General features: G+C 37.2%; 1 pseudogene; it reads left to right on the forward strand.

The window, feature by feature from the left end:
- Positions 1-303: 303 nt before the first annotated feature.
- On the forward strand, positions 304-6,598 carry LOC141652821 (glutamate receptor 2.7-like; annotated as a pseudogene).
- Positions 6,599-14,273: the final 7,675 nt, after the last annotated feature.

Genomic DNA, 14,273 nt, shown 5'->3' on the forward strand with positions numbered 1-14,273 from the left:
TCCATGTAATCACATTGCCACAACATATTATAACTCCGCATTATATTATTCCTACATTGCAAAGGCTACAGGATTTGATTTCGCGGAGTTGGATTATATCCGGACAGTAATATGAAAATGTATCAGTTAATTCCGAAATATCATATAGGGAATGAATGAATGAAATGGCAGAGTAATCTGAAAGTATTTACGTATGGGGTGATATTTGACACCAAGCTTTTACCATTATCAATTTACCTGTGTTCTAGACGCGGACTACTACTCAGTATTTACTACTGTATATAATTTGGGTTTAAGAATCAAACAAGTCGGCTGAGATGTTATAACATCTCAATTTCAGTGTCGAATAGTCATATTGATGAAACATCAAGTAATTATAGCAAAGTGAACAACTAACAAGTGGGATTCCCCAATTGTTTGGAAAAAAATGTCATACGTACTAAACTTGTTTGGATGTTTGGGGTATCCTATTTTGTATCGACTCTCTGTTTCTAGATTTTTACGGGAATTAACGGTTGTGCTTATTTTAGCATTATCGCGCCCGTTAATTAATTATTATTACAATTTTAGAGGTGACATTTCCGGTCAACGGGTTATTCAAAGTGGGCCGAGTGTTTTTGTTCATAAATAGGGATGGTGTAAGTTAATGTTTAAGGTATCATATGAAAATAACAATGTTTAAAGGATTATGGATGCTGCTCCTCCTGTGGATAGTTGCGACCACTTGGGCCACGGAAGACGATGGTAAGGTGGTTGTAAACGTAGGTGTAATTTACGATGAAAATGATGAGTTAGGAAAGATGGGGTTGAACAACATCAAGATGGCGTTTTCCAATTTCTACAACTCTCATGGGGATTACAACACCAGAATTGCCCTACATACCAGGTTATATCCCTCAAATGACACTATTGTTGGTGCTGCTTCTGCTGGTATGCATTTTCATTCCTTTTTCTCACTTAATTAATCACCTGCTTAAGCTTTATTTAAATCTACTTTGATGTAGGTGAGCTATATCTAGTTGCGTTGGATATAATATAGGTCACCTCCATTCAATTCAGTTGAAAATTGAGATCATTTTAGTCCCAATCATAATAAACACGAGATGGGTCGACCGACCATGCGGTGGAGGAGAGAAGTTTCAACTTATGCCCCAAGAACGCTCTTATCTCCCAAAACCAATTTAAGTGATGGAGAAACACCCTGGCGCTTATAAGATAGACAATCTCTCTCTTTTTCACCGATGTGGGACTCACAAGTGGATTTATACTCCAACAAATCACTTGCAAAAAACTAATTGAAAACTGAAAAGCTGCATATCCTAATTAGCTATTTGAATTTGAATTTGAATTTGAATATGAATATGAAATTAGTAAGTTACTAATTAATAGGATGATAATGATGATGCAGTGCTATCAATGCATCTTAATTTGAGTTTATCCATCCATGCTGTTTCTTCAGTTAGTCGTTTTTTAATTGACTGCTTAAGCTTTATATTTAAATCTACTTTTACCATTATCAATTTACCTGTGTGTTCTAAACAATTATAGTATCAAATCAGGGGATGTACCAAATTACCCCCATAACCGGGCAGTTAATAGATCCTACAACCAGTTGTACCTAGTTGTATGCTCTAGAACCCGAGCTATATAATAAAGTTTTCGAGTTTTGTTTTAAAGAAGTCGAGCTATACCATAAAATTTCTGAACTCACCCACTCAAACATAAAAAAAAAATTAACTTTAAGAAAACTCAAAAAAATTACACATAAGGTCGATAAGATATAACTTGGTTGTATGATGCTATTGTACCACTGGAGGTATAATGTTATTTGTGATAACCGGGGATGTAGCAAATTACTAGGGATGTCAGCGGGGCAGGTATAAGTGGGTACTGCCCCGCATCCGCCCCAGTTGGGGCGGGGATGGGTAGAGCTTTGGCGGGTGGTGGGGCGGGTGCGGGTACGAAAATTATACTCGCCATGGGTCATGGGGCAGGGATGGATTTTGTATCTTACCCACCTAATACGCGCCTACCCGCCAATCATTAAAAAAACTAGTAGGATTATGATAATTTTATAAATCTTATTTAGTTATAATTAAGATATAATGTTAATAATAACAATTATTTTATAAAGTTTTTTACTAACTTATTTGGTGAAAAAATAAAATTATAAAGATAAATTAAAAAAAATAGAAATTAATAATGATTAAACCAACTTTTACGAAAAAAGTTATAGAATAAAATTATGGTATAACGGGTTAATGGGTAAGCGGGGCGGGTACGGTTTTATATTTCCACCCGTTAGGGCGGGGATGGTTTTGGAAACTTGTACCCGCCATGGGTGGTGGGGCGGGGATGGGTACGAGTTTTTCTTGGTGGGTACGGGTACGGGGGAGCCTATATCCACCACCGCTCCGCCCCAATGACATCCCTACAAATTACCCCCATAGCTTATGAACTATGTGCAAATCAGCCCCTTAAGTTTCACTTGTAGCAAATTAGTCCCATAACTTTTCAAAAATGTGCCGTTAAACACAAATCAAGTTTTTTTTACTATTTTTTAACTAAAACTTATTGTGTTTCTATTATAAAAACTATTATAAATATATTTCTTACATAATTAAATATAATATTTACATATTCAACGAAAAATCCGAACCAATTTTAGTATAAAAAAAAATCTGGTCATGTAACTTTTTAATTGTAACATCATTAACAGTTCTCATATTAGGAACATTTTTCGCCAAAATAAAAGAAAAAAAAATTGAACATGTTTTTTAATAAACAATAATTTTAGGATTAAAATCTAATTAATAATTTTAATTTTCAATAATAGTAAAATATTTAATTAGCAAATTTTATTCTTAAAAATAAGATATGTGGTTAATTGCATATTAAGAGACACTTATGGGGTTGATTTGCTACATTTATAAGTTAAGGAGCTTGATTGCACATAGTATCAAACTAGGAATTTTAGGATTAATATCTGATCAATAATTTTGACTTTTAGTAATAGTAAATATATTTAATTTAGTAAATTTCATTAATTTCATTATTAAAAATAAGATATGTGGTGAATTGCACATTAAAAGAAACTTATGAGGCCTATTTACTACATTTATAAGTTAAGGGGCTTAATTACATTTCTTGACTGATTTAATTATAACCCCTAAAAACTCATTAAAAAGTTGCACTTAAAATGTCATTATGAGTCATCTGAAAACAATCTCTTTGTGTCTCGATTTGTATCAGCTCTATATCTTCTCAAATATAAGCAAGTGAAGGCGATTATTGGACCTACAACATTAATGGATGCTGAGTTTGTAATAAAACTGGGAGACAAGGCTCAAGTTCCCATTCTTTCGTACTCGTCAACAAGTCCTTGTGTCTCTTCTGGTCAATGTCCTTACTTCGTTAGCGTGGCTCCAAAGGACTCGCTTCAAGTACAAGCCATAACTGCCCTTGTTAAAGCAAATAATTGGACATATGTAATTCCTATCTATGCAGACAATATTGAATACGGGGCAGGGATTATACCTTACTTGGATGATGCTTTACAAAAGATAAACGCTCGTATTCCGTTCCATGAGGCCATTTCATCTACTTCCACTGATGCTCATATACTTCAACTGTTACAGAAATTGAAGGCAAAGCAAACAAGGGTCTTTGTAGTCCACCTCTACCCCGACCTTGCTTCTCGCTTGTTCTTGCTAGCAAATGAACTGAAAATGATGGGTCGGGGCTATGTTTGGATAACCACAACTAGCACAAGCAATGAACTAGGATCCCTTGATCTGAATATCATCGATTCCATGCAAGGGGTTGTTGGTGTGCAAACTTATATCCCTGAGACAAATGAGTTAAAACGCTTCAAGACTCAGGGCACAAATAAGCTTAGTGTTATGGGACTCCGAGCTTATGATGTAGCATGGGCACTCGCCAGAGTGGTAGAACAAGTTGCAGATGATCCAAACTCCGGTATCAAAACCACGTTATTTATGACAGGAAACATAACTGATATAACTGATCTTGATAAACTGGGGGTCTCACCTGTTGGACCTCGACTTATAAAAGCATTATACAATACTCGCTTCAGCGGTCTTGCTGGAAACTTTAGCCTTTCTGATGGGAAATCACCAATTTACAGAATCATAAATGTGTTCGGGAGTGGAAGTCGAGATGTAGGATTCTGGACTTCAGAAAAAGAAGGCCTTGTCCGTAATCTCAACCCCGGGGACAAGAACAAGAATTCAGCAGGTCTGCGACCAATAACCTGGCCAGGAGATGCCAGGTCACCTCCCAGAGTATTGGAAATTCCAGCCAGTGGAAACAAGTTCAGAGTTGGAGTTCCAGGCGACGCTGTTTTTAAACAGCTAGTGAATGTGACCTTAGTGAAAGGAACAAGTGATACCCCGGAAAATGTCACAGGTTTCTGCATAGATATCTTTGAGTCCGTTATGAAAAACCTTGGCTATTCTGGTCATTACGACTATCATCCTTTCGAAAACCCTTCATATAATGATTTGGTCCACCAAGTCTACCTTCAGGTTAAATTTGTTTCTATCATTCTTGCATTGTCCTTCTTTCTTTTGTGAAGTAGCGGTCCTTCAATGCAGTTCTCGATGCAATTTTCAATTTTCATCTTGGGTCATTCGGAAACAGCCTCTTTGTATACATCCGACCCCCCTTACCCCGCAATTTGCGAGAGCCATTGAGGCACTGGGGTAATGTTGTTGTTGTTGTTGTTGTATTCTTGCATTGTCCTTGTTTCTAACACTTGCAAGAGTTGCAACCTACAACCTAACATTAGAATGAGGTTTTGAGATTTCTTTTATATATATATATATATTTTTTTTTTGTTTACAGAAATATGATATTGCGGTGGGAGACATAAGCATCATAGCAAATCGGTCATCTTGGGTCGATTTTACACTCCCATTTACAGAATCAGGGGTGACAATGGTAGTTCCTGTCAAAGATGACAAGAAAAGTATATGGGTCTTCATGAAGCCCTTGACTTGGGAGCTATGGGTTGCTACCTTGTGTACCTTTGTTTTCATAGCATTCGCAATTTGGGTTCTTGAACATCGCATCAACGAAGAATTCCGTGGACCTCCATTGCACCAAGTTGGCACTAGTCTCTTTTACTCGTTTTCCATGATGGTGTTTGCACAAAGTATGCTTCCTTCCTCTAATCTTGTTCAATTATTTTCAAAATAATAATTTCTCGATTATTCATACATGTGTTTTTTCTTATATATTGAAACCAGGGGAAAATGTTTTGAGTAACTTGAGTAGATGTGTTGTGGTTGTATGGGTGTTCGTGGTGTTAGTCTTAACGCAGAGCTACACGGCTAGCTTGACTTCTATGTTGACTGTTCAACAACTTAAGCCAACTGTGACTGGTGTAGATGAGTTACTGAGCTCAGGAGCTAATGTGAGCTTCCAGAATGGTACGTTTGTCGGGGATCTACTAGTAAACAAAGGGTTTCATAAATCAAAGCTTATTCCATACAATTCATCTCAGAATTTAAATGATATGCTGTCAAAAGGGGAGATTGCAGCTGTTTTTGATGAAATCCCCTACATGAGGCTTTTCATAGCACGATATCCCTCCAAGTATCTAATGATGCAGCCTTTGTACAAGATTGATGGTTTCGGCTTTGTAAGTTTTTGACGAGACTTATTTGATGCATACATACGGATGTCATTCCTTACTCTTTATTTAAAAGTGTTGTCTTGCAGGCATTTCCGAAAGGTTCCCGCTTAGCGCCCGTGGTTTCAAAGAAAATCGAAGGTGTGAGGAAGGAGATGAGATGGCTAAATTTGAGAAAAAGTGGGGAATGCAACTGTACAATAGTTCATATCGGGGAAATATAGCCACTTCCGCAAGTCTTAGTCTACATAGTTTCTGGGGGCTATTCATCATAGTTGCGATTCTACAAGCAACATCTCTCCTCATTTATGCAATACACTTCCTGTATGAGAATCGGGATATCTGGATGAACTCGGATGATTCCATATGGAGAAAAAGCAAGAGGCTAGTCAAAGTCTTTGAGAATCGGGATATGGCTGCTCACACATTCAGGAAAAGGGATGCACAGAGCACACCCCAGAATGTCGAAACTTATCAGACCAGTATTATTGATGGTGATTGTGATGGTGATGGTGATGGTGCAGATGGAATCGCTCTGACTGCCTCGACTTCTCCATCAAGGCTATCAAACTCCTCCGATAAAACTCAAGAAAATTTGCTCTGTTCTGCAGGGATGTCTCCTTCACCTTAATTGTGACTCATCCTCTGAGTTTTTTCCCTAAGTAAAGAAAGGCGTACATGTTTGATATGGAACGACGGGCATTTGTAATTTTAGTAAGAATTGATGATTTAAAGTTGTGTTAACAAAATATCTTCATTGAGCCGGATATTATGCTATTTGGTTATGCAATATTTGTTAATATCCTATAGTTATGTACACTTTGTATTTTCCTTATTAAAGGGATTTTAGTTAGGTCAATTCCTAATTTTTAGGAATTGTAATCACCTATCTTGGTGTATATATTGGCTGCTTATACGTTGAATAAAACACATAACAAAAATATTTTCACTAAACATTCTCTTCATTAGTCTTCTGTCACATGGTATCAGAGCTAGGGTTCCTTTCTTGCGAATCCTTGGTATTTTTTCTTGGTCGTTCAATATTGTCGACGACAAGAAAAGTTGTGGTGATATTAGTGGTTTTGCTCCGGTTGTAAATCTGGTGTATGCCTTGTCAAATCAGGATGGCACAGGGGCGAAGATTATACATGTAACCCTCACTGGCCCAAACTATGAAGAATGGGCAAAGGGTTTCCGGGTTGCTTTGGGAGCAAAGAGGAAGTTGGGGTTCATCGATGGGACTCTCAAACAGAAGCCAGACAACCAGAATGAATTGGCTGATTAGGAGGCAGTAAACTACTTCGTCATTGCGTGGATCTTCAACACCATTGAACCACATCTCCGTTCTTTAATTTCGTATCGCGAAATTGCGTTTGATCTTTGGGAAGACATCCATTTGCGGTTCTCAGTAGGTAATGACATCAAAATATATCAACTTCAATATGATCTTGCTGATTGTAAACAAAAACCTGGTGAGTCAATCATGGACTACTATGGTAGAATTAAGAAATTATGGGACGATATTAATGATTTTGATGCTTTACCAAACTGTGATTGTTGTTCAAAATGTGAATTAAGTGTTCTGTGGCGTAACCGCCGCGAGGCTGATCAGGTCCGTGGGTTCCTTATGGGACTCGAGTCGTATTATGCCACTGTTCGTTCTAATATATTAGGTGTGTCACCTCTGCCCTCGATGCAAGTTGTGTATGCTCGTCTTGTTCAAGAGGAAGAAGTTAGGAATGTGATGCAATCTCGTGTCGATGTTGTTTCTCCCATGGCGTGTGCTGTTCGTGATGCTAACACTGCGAAACAACAAACGACTAAGAGCACTGAGGGTGTTTCCCATCCTCGTTTTCACTGTACTCACTGCAATAAGGACGGCCATACCATTAGTCGTTGTTGGGACAAGCACGGGTATCCGACAGATCGTGCTCCTAGACGCTCGGGTCGAGCAGAGGAAGCTTCGACTTCAACAATGGCTTTGAACTCTCCTGCTGCGAATGTTGTGTTTGGTGAGCCCTTCGTCGTTACTAACATGGTTCGCTTAAATGGTAAGTCTACTTTCACTTGGATAATTGATACGGGTGCCTCGACGCACGTTTGCTATGATGAGGCATGTTTTCAATCATGTGTGTCGATTACTCCTATCAGTATTGGGTTGCCTAATGGTACCAGTTTAGTTGCTAGCAAGGTCGGGACGGTTAAGCTTAATGATAAATTATTTCTTTATAATGTCCTATTCGTTTTGTCATTCCATTTCAATTTACTCTCGGTCTCGCAGCTTTTATCCACACACCTATTATTTATTAATGAGGAAAAAATTCGGCAACAATTCCCCTTAGTTCTCCAAATACACAATGTAGAATAAATAATTATTACACATATGTATTTAGAGAACATTAAAGGAATCGTCACTAAACTCTTTTAAACCAATTTCTAACTTACAATTTATATTCTTGAAACGTACAAAGACAGTCCCAAAACGGGGACTATTCAAAAATTGCTCCTAATGAGAAATTCTTGAACGGGTACTAGGTCAACATCAAAAACAAACAATAATTTGAACATCAACCATTAAAACAATGCCTACTAATTTTAAACCAATTTCTAACTTACAATTTATATTCTTCTAATTTTTAATTAGCATAACAATTTGTAAATGACATTTTAAACCAATTTCCAACATTTGACATTAGTTTATAATCATATCTAACATACATTTTAAACAAATTTCTAACTTACAATTTATATTCTACTAATTTCTAACTTATATTTTTATAACCAATTTACAACATTTTACTAATATATTAACTTTTATAACTAACATAACAATTTCTAACTTACATTTTAAAACAATTTCTAACTTACAGTTTATATTCTACTAGTATACTACTAATTTCTACGAAGTAACTTATATTTTTAACCAATTTACAACATTTTTGACCAATTTCCAACATTTTACTAATATAGTATTAACTTTTATAACTAACATAACAATTTATAAACTACTAATATACTACTAATTTCTAACAAACATAACAATTTCTAACTTACATTTTTAACCAATTTCCAACATTTTTAACCAATTTCTGTTATTCTACTAAAATATTAACTTTAACAATATCAACAACAATAATACACACAACATCAACTATAACAACATAAACAATAACTACATCAACAACAATAATGGCTACTATCCGAGAGTCATTAGCATAATTTAAATAATAATTAGTAATTTAAAAAGATAATTAGTAAGAAAAGATTACCTAATTAACTAAAACTGAAAATGGTGGTGGTTGATTGCGGTGGCAGCGTGCGGCGACAGGAAGGTGGCGGCGGCGGCGGGGAAAAAGGTGAGGCGACGGCGGTCTTGACAGGTGGCGGTGGCTGATGGGGTGAACAATGGTGGTGGTCGATGTTTTAGGGGTAAATAATTGAAGAAATTGATTTGGGTGAAATGAGAAAAATAAAGGGCTCGCGGCTTTGTTTTTCCAGAAAAAGGAAACTTGTGACGGAATAGCCGTCACAAATTCCGTCCCATTACCGTGTTTTTTGATTTTTGTGACGGAATATCTGTCACAAGTTTCTCTTTATTCCGTCGCATAAATACTTTTTAGATTCCCTCTGAAAGAAGTGACGTGTGTCAGCAAAAGAAAATTTGTGACGAAATAGCCGTCACAAATCCGTCACATTCCCGTGTTTTTAATTGACTATGTGACGGAATATCCGTCACAAGTTTACTTTTTCTTTGTAACGGAATATCCGTCACATAAGGGGGACTTGCGACGGAATATCCGTTGCAAATCACTGTTTTTGTGACGGACTATCCGTCACAAGTTCCTCTTTTGTGACGGGTAATCCGTCATAACCTTTGGCGCCCTTGTTTTTGTTAACCCGCAAAATTCATGTGACGGTATGTGACGGATAGTCCGTCACAAGTGCCAGTCCGTCACAAACCCGTGTTTGTGACGGGATTTTCATCCGTCCCTACAGTTCCGTCACTATGCCGTATTATCCTTGTAGTGATTTGGACACCGAAATTGTTAGTGATTATGATCACAGGGCATTTAAGTGCATTCGGGTTTTCATGTCGAAAGGTTGGCATGAATCGCTTGAAGGGACGGTCTTGAGGATAAATACAACCGAATTAATAATTTATTCACATAGATCGTATTTAGGCCCATAATTCTTACAATACAGTTTTGGTTTCGTTGAAGTTAAAACAATCATTCGAGTTTTCATAGGTTGGGATAAAGTCAATTACCATGTTATTGCTTCAAGTTAGTACCATGCATTTAATTGTGTTCTTCAAAATCGGATGACTTATCCATGTTTTGCCTATCTATCATAAGGTCTATTTAAAGTGTAATGAAGTTTTCTTCAAAAAAAATGTGTAATGAAGTTAAAATTATTAACTTAAATATCAAGTACAATATTTTATCAACCGACTTGGGCCCTATGTTATTGACAAGTCAGCATCTTTACATATGACCGATATATGTCTTTACCGACCACATACATCGCCCGGTAATTTACCAACCACATGCAATTGGGCGGTAAAATTAGTTATCGACCAATATTACCGACTAATTTTCCTTGGTTGGAAAGTTTTAAAAAAATCGGTTCGTAATGTAATTTACCAGCCGATTTTCTATTTACCCGACCACTTTTATCAATTAGTACGAGACTTGTTTCCTGTAGTGCTAATTTCTTATAGAGTCAATATTAGGTCATGTATGATTTTAAGAGGCCTTTATTTTTAAATTTTAACCAATCAATCGTTTAATTATTGGTTTAAGTTAAACTAGTTGCGATTGGTTTTAGATATTGTTGGCAGCTTCATTGGAATTTCCTCACATTTGTCTGTATTTTTATTGATTGGAAACATAGTATGGAAGTATTTGAATCATTTATGGTTGTTAAGATATACAATAGACTTAAACCTCCATCAAATGTGGGAATAACAAGCAATAAGATAGCAATATAGCAATGAGCCAATGAGAATAGTCAAGAGTTGTGAAATCTAGAAAGGTTTGATTAGTAGCCATTAAACACCCAAAATAATACCCAGTTTATTTTTGTTTTGAACTAAAGTCGCTAGTTATTTGGAGGGCATTGACTTGAAAACCTTACTTATCCAATATAAAATGCACGCGTCTTTACTCTTTAACATCTCGAACAGTAAGCAGTAAGCACCAATAGTAGTTATGGATGTTAACAACACAAAGAGACTTTTTTACGAAGGATCCAAGATAAAAATTGCGTTGACAATTGCATCTAAAGACCGGTACTTCACAAGAGAAAGTATGCAACTATTTTACTTTAATCCTTCATAATTTGGAGTCAAAAAGTAATTAGTATATGACTTCATCGGAAATGGAATTGTTATGTGGATAGATCGACTAAAATTAATATATCAAATTATATTTCATGTATGACTTCTTTAATGGATTATGGACCTTTACATGACTAGGAAAAAAACATAGAAACCCTTTAAAAAGGTGTTTTTCCGCATCTTGATTTATTTCCTTACGATGTTGAGAGTCCCTTGCTTGAATTCCTGTAGCTTGAAAGTTAGAATGAGTCATGAGAAATGAAGGGTTGGTTAGTCAGCAGGTCAAAAACTACCTTATATTTATGAGTATTTGTAAAATGACTACCTTGTATTATTGATAAACTACATTATCGGCCCTTCATTCATGTCAAAAATCCTTACTTTAGTCCTAATTTTGGTGCATCTAATCGATTATTACTCGAGTTTGTGATTAATTTGCCTAATTGAGTCTCACCGGATTGTTTGCTAAGCCTTTTGTAGTGTTGCACGCTTTTTCATGCAAAACAGATCAACATTTGGAAGCCAAGGGTTAAGATTAGCCTTGTCGGTGTATCTCCTTGCTCTAGCCAGTGTATTGTGATCAGGCGCGGTGCAACTCAAGGGTAGCCGGTGCATCTCATTTAGCCTTGTCGGTGTATCTTCTTGCTCTAGCATGTGCATTGTGATCAGGAGCGGTGCAATTTTGGTCAGCCAGTGTAGTTTTGTAGGCGGGCGGTGTAACTATTTTCCACTGGGGTGTAAGCGAGGGGCGGCCGGTGTAACGTTTGTGGACAGCGGGGGCCCACGGGGGCGCTTGGGAGAGAAGAGGAACAAGCGTTTGCATTTTTGTATGGAGTCGCCACCAATTTTTATGGGAAATTGGAACCGTTCGAATACCTCATGTCATGTCAAGACACAAAGTAGTGACATGAACACTAAGCAATCGTTACCCTTAGCATTCTATGTCTAGAATGACTCTCGTGGATGCCAATAAACACGGGTGTTCACAGATATCTGGAGTAAGGGGTGAGGGTACGTATTAGGAAGCTCTTTTGATCGAACACCTAATCCCGCCCGCCTCGATAGCGGCCTCTACTAAAGATTAGGGAAGTTATTCGTACTCGATATATCGTCGGCTATATGCATGCAATGCAACATCCAAGTTTTAATCCTAACATGTGAGAATTAGGCTAAGTCGGTTGACAATCAATTTAACATACAATTGGGTCAAAGTAGGATTTAGTGTTCAATTACATGTGAAGGCATGCAAATAAATTATACAAATGCGATAAATAATACAATAAAGATACAATAAAGAAAATTACAATAATTACATTGGATTAATTGATTTATGTCGAAAATACCTTTAAAACGGATAATTTGAGAAAAAGAATAAATAAATAAATTAACGAATGATCGAGAAGGTGATAATACGATTAATAGTTAATTATACGTATGCTAATTAAACTAGGTCAAGCAACAACGGAGTTCAGGGACATAATTCAACCGGAACAAAGCAGCAGAGAGCTGCGTCTTTGAATAGGAGCAGACGCACGCGCCGTCTGCTCCGTTCGACCAATTTTGGCTATGAAGTTTTAATTGCGTGTTGTTAATACTCGTTGGTGAATTTAATGATTGATTAAATTATTTACTCGGATGAAAGTGATTAATAGGTTATTTACATGTGATTAATGGGTCATAAAACAATAAAACATGGAGGAGACGGATTTAAGACGGATTAATTACATGAATGAACGATTAATTAGTGACACGGGTGAATGAAATAGATTAATTATAACGAATTAACGACAAATCAATGACGAATATGTGAATAAACAGATGAAAATATATCAAAGGATCGAGTTACAGAAACTCAATATGAACAAATCGAATTTCTAAAACTCGGATTGAATTTAATGACGAAAACCCGCAAATATTGATTACTTGGGATTTAAGTCGAATTTAATGATAAATTACGTGCTAATGAATGATAAACAATATACATGTGAATTATTATGATATTACGACGCAGAATTAACAAACAAACGAAAACAAATAGACACGATTTAATTACAGAGGATTTAACGAAGAAGAAAGGAAGCAGAATCGCTGGCGGCCTCACGAAGAGGCGCAGCAGGAACTGCGCTCCTTCGAAGAGGCGCAGCAGTTGCTGCGTCTTTTCTCGACGGTTATCTACTGGAAATCCGTAAAAGGAGGTTTTAAAGCATGGTTTTAGAAATCGGTTTTAATGATATTTTCGACATAAACCTTACAATTGATGATACAATAAGTAAATACAATAAATAAATAAGGATTATACACCCTCAGACTTACATGTTTGACGAAACGAGAAGGACTAAGATATCGATTAATGATGCTCGACGCGAATGCAAAGAAAGTGCCCTCGTAAGAGGAAAACGACTAGATTAATTAAGGTTGATTGAGGTGGAGTTGGACAAATTAGTCGGTCATGCAAATGAGGCTGGTACTCAGAAGGATCCGAGCTTACGTGGTCGAATGTTCAAGCACGTAGACGCCAAAAAGTAAGAACAAAGGTCTAGAATGCAAAGGGAGAAGAGAAGGGCGGACACTCGTGTGAGAAATATGAGGAGCGAAGGCTCCTATTTATACTAATCACAAGGCGAAAGTCAAAGTATAGCCATCAGGTCAATCAAAGATTATAACCTGACGACTATGGCAACGCGAGGCGGCTCAAAGGGGTCTGAGCCAAGGACCTGTCGTCAGGAACATTTTAGAGTCTGTCGACTATCGGGGAGGGTCGTTTAAAGTCCATTAGACTACGTAAGGAGGCTCGCCAGCCATAAGAAGAGACCATACCTGAGACTTCTTCTCGAGATGCTTCCGGAGGTACATGGGAGCTATTGAGCGAAGATCAGGCGTAAGGACTAAATAAGGTGAGTAGCAGGACACAGACGGGAACTGCTGAAAGAAGGCTGCTTGGGTAGTCTTCGGGAAATACGTAGATAGCAGGACACAGGCGGGAACTGCTGAGGAGAAATTTGCTTAGGTAGATGTTAATCTTCATGTCTTAAGAGGGACAGTACGTCCGCTTACTCTCGCTGGGGACATGATCGGGAATTAATCTCCATGTCGTGAGAGGGAAAGTGTATCCGCTTACTCTCGTTATAATGAAGGCGTGTCGAATTCTATGAGGGAATAAATGCTCGTTGCGACAAGCAAAGATCTCAAAAGGAATAAATAACATGCAACAGTCTGCTGCTGGCTTGAAAATGCGGGCCGGAATGAAAGAAAATCATCGAACGGACCAAAAGGATAAAA

The sequence above is a fragment of the Silene latifolia genome, chromosome 4 (genome assembly GCF_048544455.1).
Source record: "Silene latifolia isolate original U9 population chromosome 4, ASM4854445v1, whole genome shotgun sequence".
In the NCBI taxonomy this organism is placed as follows: Eukaryota; Viridiplantae; Streptophyta; class Magnoliopsida; order Caryophyllales; family Caryophyllaceae; genus Silene; species Silene latifolia.